Genomic DNA, 14,579 nt, shown 5'->3' on the forward strand with positions numbered 1-14,579 from the left:
AGATGCATGGCATTGCTGACTGGAACTGTGCATTGTGCAGTTTCGGTCCTCAACAAGCCAGGCTAGACTGTGCATTGCATAGTTCCAATGTTCAGTCAACCTCCCAATAGCCTAGAATGTGCCTTACGCAGTTTTGGCAGTTAGTCTCCCAACCTCCCGGTGGAAATTGTGCAACCTTCACGATTAATCACACATGCATGTTGGCAGTCAGTCTCCCAACCTCCCGGTGGAAATTGTGCAACCTTGCCATGAGTGTTTCTATGTCTCTAGGCATCACAGGTGTTCATCCACCTCCTAGAAGCACAGCTACAATGGCTTCCAGGAGAGCAGCATCAAACACACCGTTAAGAGTGCAACTAGGGATGCAGTCGATCAAGTGTCTATGAACTTGCCTATCCACGAAAATGTCAAGTTGTTCATGGAAAAGGATATAAAGATGAATGGAAATAGAATCACCATGAGTAGCACCATTAGCAATAGCAAATGGTAGCACGCCTTCACACGGAAAATGCAAGAGGAAGGTTGTTGACAGCATAGAGGCATAGCCAAGCTGCAAGTTCAAAGCAGATCCACTCATGATGAAAGAAGCTTTGGAGATTGAGGCTATGAGGTGAAAGTGTAACACGAAGATTGTGTGAAGGCAGAGAAAGGACTAGAGAATGAGTTTTAGCAGGAACATGTACAACAGGGGGCACAACATGCACAGATAGATGAAACTGCGCCTGTACAAGTTATAGATGCGCCTGTACAAGTTATAGATCCATCCCAGCAGCTGGCACGGAGTAGAAAAGGTGAGTAGTGTTGTTGATTACATGCAAGGGAATGCAAAAGCATGCATTCCATTGTGTGAACACATGTGGTCCCACCCATTCGGCACACTCACCAAGGTGAAGATAAGAAGCAAGTCTGACTGGAGCTGTACGTGTATTTTGACAAGTTGATGCACAGAGCCACCAACACATGCTTGGAGATCAGCGTAGACATTATGCATCAACATGTTGCTAGTTCGGTCACACCCAGGATGACCATGTGCATGCTATCAGACGAGTTGGATAGAGGAGCCATATCAGTGCACCTGGATGCAATGAAGACAAGAGTTCGCTTCAGCAAGATGTCACCATTGAGTGCACGGACACCATCACGGACGACCGAGCTTGGCATCAGCTCACCACCTTCGACCATCACAAGGATTTCAAAGATTTTTTCTCAACAAAACGGTCCAAGTGTCAGTGATGTCTTGCATGGCTTTCTCAAGCCATTCTGTCTCATATGGGCACATGTGCATTGTAATGTAACATCTTGTCAAGTGGAAGTTCAAGTGCTGATAGTTGAATGTAACAATCATAGAGTATTTGAAGAGTCATGAGGGTAGATGAATGGTCACAGAGGGGAATGTTAAGGGTCATCCCACACTTTGCTATAAATAGTACCTCATAACTCATTGTAAAGGATTTGGTCAACCAAGCTTCCAATAGGACTATCTTAGAGAGAGCTTGGACATTATTGTAATGAGCCTTGGCTTCTCCACTACGCAAAGCTAGTATATCTCTTTGGAGGAGCAAGCAGCAGCGACTATAACATTCCGTTGTCGGAACTGGTGGTTGGTCATGGATGTATTGTATGACTAGAACTTACACTTCTTTATATAATAGAGCCAGCATGTTTCATGCATTGTATTTCAGCTATCTTGTTTACTCTAAATGATATATGTATATGTTTTCTTATGCATGCATGTGTAGCTATTTTCTGTATATGTATGTATGAATCTTACTGAAATGTGTTGTTGGTTTAACCATCACTTTGGATTTCTAGCTCACTTGCCTTCCATGTTGTGATGCATCTTAGCTCGTGTGTTCCCTTCTTAACTCTGTGTTGTCACAGGTTTCCAAGGGGCGCACTCACCTCACCCTCCATGTGTTAGAACCACTCATGCACCTTCCTTGACTTACTGCATATGTCACACCCTTGCTACCAATAGGGACATCTTACTTTCCTCTGTGCGAAACCGCGGTCAAGGCGATATTGTATGACCCACTGCTGGGACTCCAACACCAAACGATATGAGGTCTACTTGGGACTTCTTATTGGGGAGATCCCCTGACATGTTGGTGGGTCCAACACCGTCAACAATACCTCTTTCGTAGCCTTTTCCAATTCTACTTAGCCAAAACACGCATCTAGTGATGCCCACAAGGATATATTTTCCCAACATGTAGGTTGGAATAAGTGTCCCTTAACCATGGTCTTACTTTTCCTTTATTAACTTTTATTACATCAACTTTTCCACCAGGGTTGTTACAAATATATAAAACCACTCAAATAATAATATTGCACAGCTAGCATAGTCAATATCTATCAGATCACAGTGAAGGAATAGTATTTGGATAACCCTATTGCAAAGGAAAAGTTGAGTTGGCAGCATGATAGTTCTTGTACCTTAGATTCAGAAGGAGAGTTGGAGATCTGGAAGAATAGGTTGCATGAAGTATCCACAAGGCATTGTGCAAGAATTACCAAATCAGTTTGTTGTATGATATATGAGGTATGTAACCTGCCTTTTTATGATGGTTTAGGTGATGTAAATATTTTTCTTAATGATTATGAAGAACAAGTTCTATAAATCAAAGGTTAGCAGCCTTGGATATATCCTTGAAATCTAGCCCCACTAGATGGTGGAATGCACACAACAAGAACATAGGAGGTTGGTAGAAATTTTGAATATTGATGGGGATAAGGTTTGGACAGATAGATACAGAGATGGAGATAAGATATGGTGGTGAAACTAATCCTAGGAAACATATCCATCTATGCTCTACAACTTGGAAGGAGATTCCACAACAATAAAGGGTACATGGATTTATTCATACATTAGAGACAATCCCTAAGAACTTATACCTAGAAATAGAGCTTTGACATGGTGCTGTGAAATGGGTAGACATGGTTGGTGGCTTCATATTAACATTCAACTTTTAGGACGATTTCCCATACATAGATTTGGCCTTCAGACAGTCAAGAAGAGGATCTTTGAGAATGTAACCCCACTGACATGGAAGAAACCTGATTGGGTTGCATAAATAGATAATGCAATAAAATGTTATAATCTTACTGTAGATGAAGAAGAATATCCTTGCAACATTGAAATAGCAGAGTCAGAAGGATACCGTGAAGTTACTAGACCCGAGCTAGAGATACTAGAAATAACAAAGCCACTAAAGACCAAGAAGGTGAACATAGGATCACAGAAGGAACCCAAGTTTGCAACAATATGAGACTACTGGGATGAGGAGACAATCAGTAATTACAAAGTTACTTCATGAATATCAAGAATTGTTTCCCACCAAGTTTTCAGAGATGAAGGGTATAATAGGATATCTAGGAGTTATGAAGATCCCCCTTAAGCCTGATGCGAAGCCGGTCAAACAAAGACCTTACTAATTGAACCTGAAGTATAAGGAGCAAGCGAAATTTGAGCTTGATAAGATGATAGTAGCAAGAATTATTTAACCTATAGAAGAACCATAATGGGTGAGTCCTATGGTGGTGCAAGAGAAGAAGACTTGAGGAGAAATTAGCATCTATGTTGATTTGAGAAAGTTGAATGATGCATGTTTACATGATCCATTCCCTACTCCTTTCAAAGATGAAGTGATAGACAATGTAGGAGGTCAGGAAGCTTACTCATTTACAAATGGATTCTCAGTTTATCATCAGATTAGGATTGCACCTGAAGATCAACATAAGACCAAATTTTCTATAGAATGGGGCTCATATCAATACACAATAATGCCTTTTGGATTAAAAAATTCCCCTGCTATATTTTCTAGGGTGGTGATCACAACTTTTAAGGAATACATCCACAAGTTTTTAGAGGTATATTTTGATGATTGTTTGATATTTGGATTGTTGAGAAAATATGTTGGAAGTTTAAGACTTATGCTCGACACATGTAGAAAATATCATATCTCTTTGAACCTAAAGAGTTGCATATTTTGTGTACCTTTCTGCATATGGTTGGGGCATATTGTCTGTAAGCAAGGACTAAGGGTGGACCCTGCTAAGATTTCTATGATTGTGAACTTGCCTCCACCTAAGACAGTAAGACAACTTCGCATTATGTTGGGACATACTAGGTATTACAGGAAGTTCATCAAGGGGTATGCTCAGATCACTGCACCTATGGAGAAATTTTTGAAGAAGGATGTAACTTTTTAGTGGAATGAAGAATGTCAAAAGAGCCTCAACATATTGAAATAAAAAATGGTAGCTGCACCTATCCTAGTGTTCCCTTATTGGAATAAGGAATTCCATGTCCATGTGGATTCCTCTTGCATAGATTTGGGAGTGGTACTGGCACAACCTAGTGCAAGAAAGATTGATCATCCTATAGATTTTGCAAGTAGAAAGTTATTTAAAGCAGAAAATAATTACACCACTACGGAAAGGGAAGGACTAGCCATGGTGTATGCTTTGAAGAAATTCATAAACTATTTTCTAGGATCACACTTTAAAATGTTTATAGATCATTCTACAATGAAGTATTTGGTTAATAAGCCTATCTTAGAAGGAAATATTTGGAGATGGTTACTGTTATTCCAGGAATATGAATTTGAGATCATTTTAAATCAGGGAGACTGAGCGTATGACCTGACCATATGTCAAGACTAGAAAAAGGGGAAGAACCAACAAACAAATAGGATAATCTACCTAATGTGTAGTTATTTGCAATCAGAGTTGTATATGACCATTTCGCAGATATCATTCAGTTTTTGGCCACATGAATGGCTCCTTTAGAGTATACTACGCAGCAAAAGAAAGAATTAGTAGTTAAGGCAACCTCAATTTTCATTAATAGAAAGACAATTATATAATATGGGACCAGATGATATACTGCACATATATGTTCCTAAACATGAAAGGCAGATGATTCTAGCAAAGGCTCATCCACAACTGGTGGACACTATGCAGGAAAAGATACTACACAAAATATTTTGAGAGCAATATTGGTGGCCTACACTACATAAAGATGCGAAGGAGTACTGTCAAGCATGTGATGTGTGTCAAAAAATAGAGAAGCCTTCCCGAAGATATGAGATGTTATTGGTACCAATAGTTACATTGCACGCCTTTGATAAGTGGGCCATTGATTTTGTTGGACCCATCAACCCACCTGGAAAGAGGAATGGTGCAAGGTAAAAAATTACAACAATTGATTACTTGAAAAGATGGACGAAAGCACAACCAGTAAGGGACTGCAGTGCAAATATTGCTGTGAAGTTCATTTTTGAGTACATATTGTCTAGATTTGGATGTCAAAAGATTTTGATGGGTGACCAAGGTTCACACTTCCTAAATAATACTATTGAAGCATTGACCTAGGAGTTCCAAGTTTATTATAAGAAGATTACCCCTTATCACCCTCAAGCCAATTGAACAGTAGAATAATTTAATAAGATTTTGGAGAATGACTTACTAAGGTATGAAATGTGAATAGAGATGACTGAGACCATAGAATTCCAATAGTTTTATGGACATATAGAACCACATGTAAAAAGCTGATAGGTCAAACACCCTTTAGGTTAGTTTATGGGCAAGAAGTTGTGATTCCCATTGAGTACATCATGCCTAGCTTGAGGATTTCATATTTTACAGATATGGCAGGCCATGATATAATGGAGGAAATAATATCGTAGTTGCTTGCTTTGGATGAAAATAGTTTATAGCGGGATTCCATCAACAAGTACAGAAAGCAAGAGAAAAGGCCTAACATAACAGACATATTAAGCAGAAGAAGTTCCAAGTAGGATACCTTGTTCTCCTTTATCATAGTAAGTTTGTAAAATTTCCAAGAAAATTCAAGATGCAATGGTTGGGCCCATACATTATCAAACATATCACTGATGAAGGCACAATTCAATTAGAAAAGTTAAATGGAGAGTTGGTTCGAGGAAGAGTAAATGGCAGTGGGTTGAAGCTATACAGGGACAAACATGCTCCTAGAACTTTTCACTGAAGAAAGGAGAAAAGTCTTAGTGCCACCTGAAGTTGAAAGTGGGCATTGGACTATAAACTACGCTGCAGATAGAGCTTCGATGTAGGAATTTACTTCGCTACATTCTGGGTTATGTCGAAGTTCATAGGAGCCTTGATGTAAGAGGTTTTTCTTTGCTACAATATGGGATGAATCGAAGTTTGCTGAAGAAATATGACCGTTAAACAGGAAAGTTGTTGTTGAAACACGAGGAAATATGAATTTATGAGGATAGATTGAGTATATCTAGTGATAAATATGCAATTAATGAACACAACATTAGTTAATGATGGGGTTAGAAATTTAGATTGTTATAAAAAGTTGCTTTCTACCCAAATTTGGCACTTTGTTGTCCTGAGAGTGAAAATATTTCCATTGCGAAGAAGTTGTAGAAATTTTCACATGGATGCCTTGACGCCTAAATAATTTATTTGCATATTTAGTGAGAAGGGCTTAGCCAGCGTCATGGAAGCAACATGTAATATTCCCGCAACAACATCACCACTCGCAGCAGCAGCATCATGCACACAACAGAGACCTTTGTGAAAGAAAATGACCAGGAAGCAGAGAATGAAGAAGAAACAATAAAAGAGACATGTTGAGCCTCAAAAAGAGCCATAACATGTGACAAATAGTGAGGAAGAAGTAGAGCAAGGGAATATGGAAATGGATGGCACAACATTTTCATCGCCTCTCCCACTATATATTCCACCAAGGATACCAGATGAAAAACTAGTGACAGAATCGAAGGATGCAAAGTATGGCACCTTCACACCTTTGTGGTTGGAGTCAGTGTGATTTACTAGAGAAAACCTTGGGAAGATTCTAGCCCCGAAGCTCATGAACACTGATTTCAATGATAAAAAGAAATATCTACAGTTCGCACCAGAAAAGTATTTAAAAAAAGTACACTACCCTGAGAGTGGTGTGACAATGTTAGAACCGCAACAGTGGGTGACTAGATTGGCATAGTCAAGCTTGCTGAATATGTTGAATGTGTCGCACTTCGATAGAAGTATAGGAAGTACAACTTGTATGAGATAAATGCTTGTGTTGGTGCATGATGGATTCCTATGGATGGTGAATAGGATCCCTATTGACCCAATGTTAATATGGAGAATAAAAAGACTACCTTATCAAGCGCTGAACTACGTAGAGGAGTTTGTTGGGAATGATTAGGACAAAGCCATAGCAAACAACATGAAGAAGAAGTTTGGATTGACGAAAGGGAAGTGAGGTTATGATATGAACTCGATCAATGACCTAGGATTTCACTTCACAACACATATATTGGATAGAAAAATCATGAGGAAGTGTCAGGCTATTGAAGTACTTGCACTGATGGTTTCATTATTGCGCCATACACTAATGGGTTTCAGTGCAAATGTGCCATATATCTATGCCAAGAGTTTCTCGACGAATACTACGAGGCTCAAGAGAAAGGTACTATATTTCACTACACATGGTTAATTCTGATAATTGTGATGCTTGCATGGAGAGATCCAAAAGATTCGCAGTTGCATCTAGTACCCTCAGATGTTTGTGAAGTCGCACGATGTGCCTCTATGTGGTATACCACTGAACTGGCATCAGAACGGGATAACATAATTTTTTTTTTTACCATATGGACTTACACATGTTAGTGAACCAACACCCTCACCTTTCAATGAACCTATACGAGCGGTATAGCTCGGTCAAAAAGTTTAAGTCTAACTTCCACATAATTTAAATATAGGCTCGAAGGGATACAAGGAATACATGGCATCCCCTACCATGTTTAGTGATAGAAGATGATCTCCTACCATAGATACAACAGCGACCTACAGAGTGGATCACTGCATTGGAGACACAGACGAAGGATACTATGATAGAAGACACGATGCAATTCAAGTAAGTGACCAGGAAGGATAAGGATGAGCAAGAGTCAGAACAAGAGAAGAAATATGACGAGTGTCACCAGGATACTCCGAAAGGTCATGAGCATAACATAGAGTCCATAAGGATGAAGATAGACCCAGCTGTTGCAGAGAAGAGGAAGGCACACGCCAAAGTTTCCACAAGAAGAAAAAATAAGTAGAAGGCAGACAAGACAAAGGAAATAACATCGTTGGTCCTCACTAATGGGGACTTTGACTAGATTGTGGACATGATGTAGGAAGCAATGAAAGAATCACGGAACCAACTATAGGATTGCTACGCTGCACTTCTATTGTAGTGGCTACAACCACCCTCCAAAATTTGACTTCGCTTCATTTTGAAGCCTCCCTAATAAGCTCCTAGCATCTTGTCTTACATTGTCCAGGTACTTGTGCTTTCATTTCAGTTTTATCTTTCGATTTACATCTTGTGTTTCCTTATTTTATTTGTCTTCTAACCACAAGATGGCCTCTTCACATGGTTTCAATCTGGATCTAGCACTACCTTGATGATCTGTGCAATCCTATAGGGAAACCATCCTTACACTCAGGAAATGCGCAATTCAACCTAGCAGTGAGATTTAGCTCCAAAATTACGTAGACCCAACTGTCAACCTATCTTCAGCTGGGAAACTATGTAAAGTAGTCCAAGCCAGCAAGTGATCCTTTAGCTCCATAATTGCGCAGAGCCAGAAGACAGTCTACCTTCAGTTGGGAAATTGTACAGAGCCTAAGAGGTAGCCCAAAGCCACTCAGCCCTGAAATTTCGCATAACCTACTATGCTCAGAAACTACTTAGTGCATTAACCAAAGAGTTTCCTGGTCCTTCCCAGAACTGCGCAATGTTTCCAAGAAGTGCATGGAATTTTCTCCAAAAATCACGAAGCTAAGATGAAAATGATCCTAGGAAGTAGGGCTCTATTATTAGTTTCACGAAGGTGACACATTGTTATCTTTAGAAATTTAAGGCAAGTGTCAATATTGTCTTTTATCTCAATCATATGGGTCATGACTTCCATATTTTCTCAACTCTGTGTAATGGATGCCTCTAGAGCTCACTTATACATTCGATCATCAATCTTTAGCTTCCCTAGGAGATCAAGGAGCCTTCGGAGCATTATCATCACTTTTTGGGGTGAGTTTTGATTTTATAGCCTTTTGATGCTTTTTGTGTCAATTTTGCTTGTTTAGCTTGTGAGAATGTTGCTTCACTCATTTTATTGAATGGCCACTAGCATTTTAAATTTTTTTAGCTTGTAGAAGTGTTGTTTCAAGTTATACATTGCCTTTCCCAAGCGTCGCATGAGTTTTCCTGTTTTTGCACCAACGGTCACCATGCAACGACTCCCTTCACATGCCTCCTCTTCCTTCAGTTTAATCCATTTTTACACTTGTTTTACATGCATACATCTATACTTAGTCAAATATCCACTCAGCCTTACATCATCCTTCATATCTTCTTGTTTGCACACTCCCCATGGATAGATCTGGGATTCCCTTGCCCAGATCTCACACTTCACTACATGCACTGTGTAATCTAGGAGCTCAAGGCCTCTGCCTTGGCTTCTAGAATTGTGTAGAGCTTGTCCTAGGCTAGCTCCAATTACGCACTGCATAATTCCAGTAGCCAGTCTCCCAGCTTGGCCACTAAGACTGTAGTGCAAGGTTTCTCCCAGGCCTTGGTCTAGACTGAACTGTGAATTGCGTAGTTCCAGTCATCAGTCTTCCTCACTGACTATTGGGACTACGTAATGCAGAGTTCCCATAGTCAGTAAGTCACCCCTGTCAGTCAAAATTGCTCGATTCATCTCATTAGATTCCCTAGTTACTGCTTGATCATTCTGTTAAGTTAGATTTGTAAAAGCTAGTTTTTTCTTTCCATGAGTGTTGTTTCTATACCATAGGTTCCACACTCGTTAAGAACTTCTCTCAACCAGTCATTGTACCATGGAACCAAAGAGAGTTGTTTCAAGAGAAACCACTGAAAGAAGTGCTAGGGAAATAGTTGACCAAGCAGCAATTTACATGCCAATATATGCAGATTCCCAACTGTTTACATAAAGGGAATCAACACTAACATGGCAACAAGACTAACCGTAGTGGCAGAAGGGAACAATCTAGTACAAGATCAGGGAAAGAAGATTTGTTGACATAATAAAGTGAGAAAAAAGTTGTAGAGTGAGAGCACATTCAATATTCATGCAAACAATTTTGACAACAAAATAAAAATGAAGCAGAGGACAAATACATCAAAGCAGAGGAAGAGGAAATAGCAGAGCTTGCAGGTAGTAGAACTGAGATCATAGCAAGCAGAACAAGAACCGAAGGAAGAACGGGAGCCGAGAAGGAAATAATATGAAAAGAAGCAGAAACAGGAAGAAGAACAAAGGCAAGGCACAATGTAATAGAAAAAAACACCAATATAGGTTGATGAGCCTGTCGTGGCGGAAAAAGTCGTTTGTGCGGACACAACTGACCTCCCTAGGAGTCTAAAATCTCTAGCAACAAACAAGACAAAATGGAGCGATCTTTCTCTAAATACACCTTTTAAAACATGAAAACTACAAGTGTTTAGGCTTACCTTATTCCAAAATGCTGTTGTTGTAGTCCGTCCTTGCCGATCCGGATGAGCTCCTCCTTCACATCAATTCCTGCAACCACAAACAATCAAACAATTACCAAGCACTTGCATCTCATATAATAAAACATATATTCAACATGCAGACCAAGGAACACATGAAATAACTCATTAACACAAGCTATTGAGAAAAATGAACCAGTTTGTATTAATAACGAAACAAAGAAACTCTTACAACCTGGCCTTGGTGTTGTGCAAGTTCCTCCCAGGGTCCATCAAGGGTTTTCCTCTACTTTGACAAAGCTCACCCACTTCCAAGTAGAATCAAGCAAAGACAATCTCTCCTCACAAGGTTCTAAATGGGAGTCCTAATTCCTGCAGCATTTACCCAAAGAAAATGTATAGCTTCAACCCCCCCTCCCTCTGGCTCAATGCCTTTATTTATAGTGCTGTAAAGAGGTTATTCAGGTCCACCATCAATGGGATAATCCCCCTCTTTGGGTGGGATAGCTCCCTTATTGATGGGATAAGTTCCTCCTTAATAGGGATACATGAACCAACTGGAGGCGCATCCATTTCATCAAACCGACCTCTAGAAAGTTCTAGAAGTAACCACAAGTAACTTTTTTAAGATGAAACTTGCGCATTTTGCCTTTTACAGAAGGACGCACCTGTCCCTTAACATACAGAGCGTCCAAGGACGCAGCCTTTGTGAACATTGGGAGCGTCCCCGCGGGTAAGGTTGAGAGAACCTGCGTCCCCAGAGATAAACACATTTTTTACAAGACTTTCTCTCTTCTTTGAGTTTGAGATGGATAGCAGAGGCATAAGACTTGCCTAAGAGGGTAGCATGACTGTTGATTGAGCCATACTAACTGTAAATAGTCATGGTGACATTTTTTAGTGTAACAGATTGCCCCCTAAAGTGCGAAGCCTGGAATAGATTAGGGTTTTGTAATTCTAGGAAGGGTGAAGCGCTTTATCATTTCAAGGATTGTCTTGTGGATGTCCTGGTTGGAACCTGCAATTTTCAACACAAAATACATGTATAAGATTATATCATCACTGAGGTAGGCATTCCCATACTCAGATCAAAACTTTAACTAACAGACTAACTACTCTGATACAGGAATGATCTTGCAGTACATCACAATCATAGACTTTTGTAGACACAGTATGGATGCAGCCATTTGTTTATGATTAGTCTACTTAGATAATGAATACAAAACTCCTCGCAGCCTGGATGGTGGAAACTAGATCCAGGGTCTTCATTTCTACTTCCCGAATTGGTACGATTCTAGCCATGCGAATAAGTGAGTTGATGTCGAACATGGTAGAAACCACTTGATTACTAGTCGACGATGTAAACTGTTAACAAGCGTGAGAGAGACCACCAGTAATGTCAATGGTTCTCAAAGTACCCAGTATAATCCATGAGATGTGAATGAATGAGTTGATGTCGAACATTTCACAGAATCCTTCGATCGAAAGTCATTGATGTAAACTGACGTCAAAGGCGAGAAACCTGCCATTGATGCATGCAGACTTCAAGGTACTGACGATTTCTAAGTCATCTCTCTAGATAATGTGCTGATGTCGATAGAAAGCGACCCGTTGCAGGCAAGCCCGCAACACGAAATCATTGTTCAAGTTGAAGAAATGTTGCTGTAAGGACTGACTCAGGGATGGTCAAATGGATGACAAGTATTTTGCAGATGAAAGTTTTGCTTGCAGACCTCTTGAACACATAACGACATGACAGATGGCTTGGTGACGAATAACTCAAAGTTAATCCCCGGAACCCGGTTAAAGACTTTCAAAGTGGTTTGATCAACTGTGAGGTAAAAGATTTCCCAACCCAGGTGAATGAAAAAGTGTCGTGTTCAAGAGTGGTAATAAAGTTTCTTTTGAGACAAAAGGTAACAAACAGGTTCATTCTTCTCTCTTTTCCCCCACCATTTCTGGCAAGTACCTCTTTATTTTTTACAAGCTTGAGGAGGATAACATATGCTTTATTATAAGCTCATCCTTCGGATGAGTCCAACCTAGTTTTGATTCGAACCCTAGGAAGGAGTGGTTCGTTCCTGTTTGTAATTGAACAGGTCCTTTACTGTGAAATTTTAACGAGCCCAGTATAGGAGAAACTCGGTGTTTTTCAATTTTAGAGAGTCTGAAAAACTTAAGAAAACTCCAAGTTGAACTTTTTCGTAGATTTGTGTCCCCCAAGCCCGAAAAAGTATAAAATAATACCTGGGAGAACCGCTTAGTCTTGCAACCAAGGAGTACTTTCATGATTAGTGTCTTTGATCTGAAAAGTAAAAAGCGATCAAGGACGCGTCGTTTTATTTCCAATATCGAATTTGAAACGACAAAAATCTGGCAATCTTTTCGTGTTTTTACGGTCAGAAAAGGGCTATAAGAGGACCGTCTTTTAATTCCGTTTTAACGAGTGTAAAAGAAACGCTCGGTAATCTTTTCATGTTTTGAGAGTCTGAAAAGGGCTTAAAAGAGAACTCCAAGGTTTCACTTTTTTGTAAGTTTTAACGAGTTCGAAAAAGGGATAAAAATGTACTCATGGTTTTCACTTTTTCGTAAATTTTAATGAGTTCGAAAAAGGGATAAAAATGTACTCATATGGTCGATTTTCAATTTAATTTACGAGCAGGAAAAGACGGAAAGAACTCGGCATTTTCATTTGTTTTACGAGAATGAAAGATAGCAAAATAATCTCAGGATTTTCATGAGTTTAACGAGTCTTGAAAATAACTGAAATTGACTCGAAATAGGTTTCATTTTTACAAAAGCTTGAAACAGAGAAAAACTATGCTTCAAAGTAGTTTCATTTTTTAACAAGCTTGGAACAGAGAGAAAACTATGCTTGATGCCCCCTAAGCATGACTGTTAGAGCGCATGCTCCTCTAGCTTCATTTCATTCAACCAGTTGGATGAAATGAAGGTTGAATTACGAGATCATTGAAAGACTCGACCTAAAACTGTAAGAAAAACTAAAATAACTAACCTAAATATACAACTTAACATTTACGAGATCTAGTCAAACTCTCGACTCAAGTAGAGGAGGATTTGTTTCATTTTTTAACGAGCTTGACACAGGAAAAGAACTATGCTCGGATTCGGTTTCATGTTTACACAAGCTTGAAACGAAAAACTATGCTTGTTATAAGTTCACATGCCCGCAACATAATGACGTAAAATGAGGTACATGCCCCCCAAGCTTCATTGCATTCAATGAGGTGGATGGAATGAAGCTTTACTTTCAAGAGCTTGGAAAGACTTGAGGGAGTTGTTTCATTTTTTAGTGAGGTTGACACAGGAAAAGAACTATCCTCAAAACCCTTGTTTCATTTTTTAAACGAGCTTGACACAAGATAAGGAACTATGCTCGTAACTACTCTCCAATCTACCTAACAAAAAACTCTACTCTAAAAACCTTGATTCATTTTTTAACGAGCTTGACACAAGACAACGAACTATGCTCTAAAATCCTTGATTCATTTTTTAATGAGCTTGACACAAGACAAGGAACTATGCTCATGACTACGCTCTACAATCTACCTATTTAACCTACCCTTGTTTCATTTTTTAAAGAGCTTGACACAAGACAAGGAACTATGCTCAAGAAGTTCGCATGCCCCCAGCATAATGATGCAAAGCGAGGTACATGCCCCCCAGGCTTCATTGCATTCAACCGGCTGGATGAAATGAAGGTTTACTTTCAATATTTAACTTGAAAAGGGAGTTGTTTCATTTTTTAAGGAGGTTGACACAAGAAAAGAACTATCCTCATACCTGGTTCATTTTTTAACGAGGTTGACTCAGTAACAGGAACTATCCTCTAACCTGATTCATTTTTTAACGAGGTTGACTCAGTAATAGGAACTGTCCTCGAAATCCTACTTTCTAACTATCTATATAACCTAAAATCTAGCTGATTCATTTTTTAATGAGGTTGACTCAGTAAAAGAACTATCCTCATGTTAGCCTGTTTCATTTTTTAACGAGGTTGATACAGGAAAAAACTATCCTCGTACACACTGAT

This window comes from Pinus tabuliformis, chromosome 8 (genome assembly GCF_031772625.1).
Source record: "Pinus tabuliformis cultivar Carrire ecotype Pingquan chromosome 8, CPIR1, whole genome shotgun sequence".
In the NCBI taxonomy this organism is placed as follows: domain Eukaryota; kingdom Viridiplantae; phylum Streptophyta; class Pinopsida; order Pinales; family Pinaceae; genus Pinus; species Pinus tabuliformis.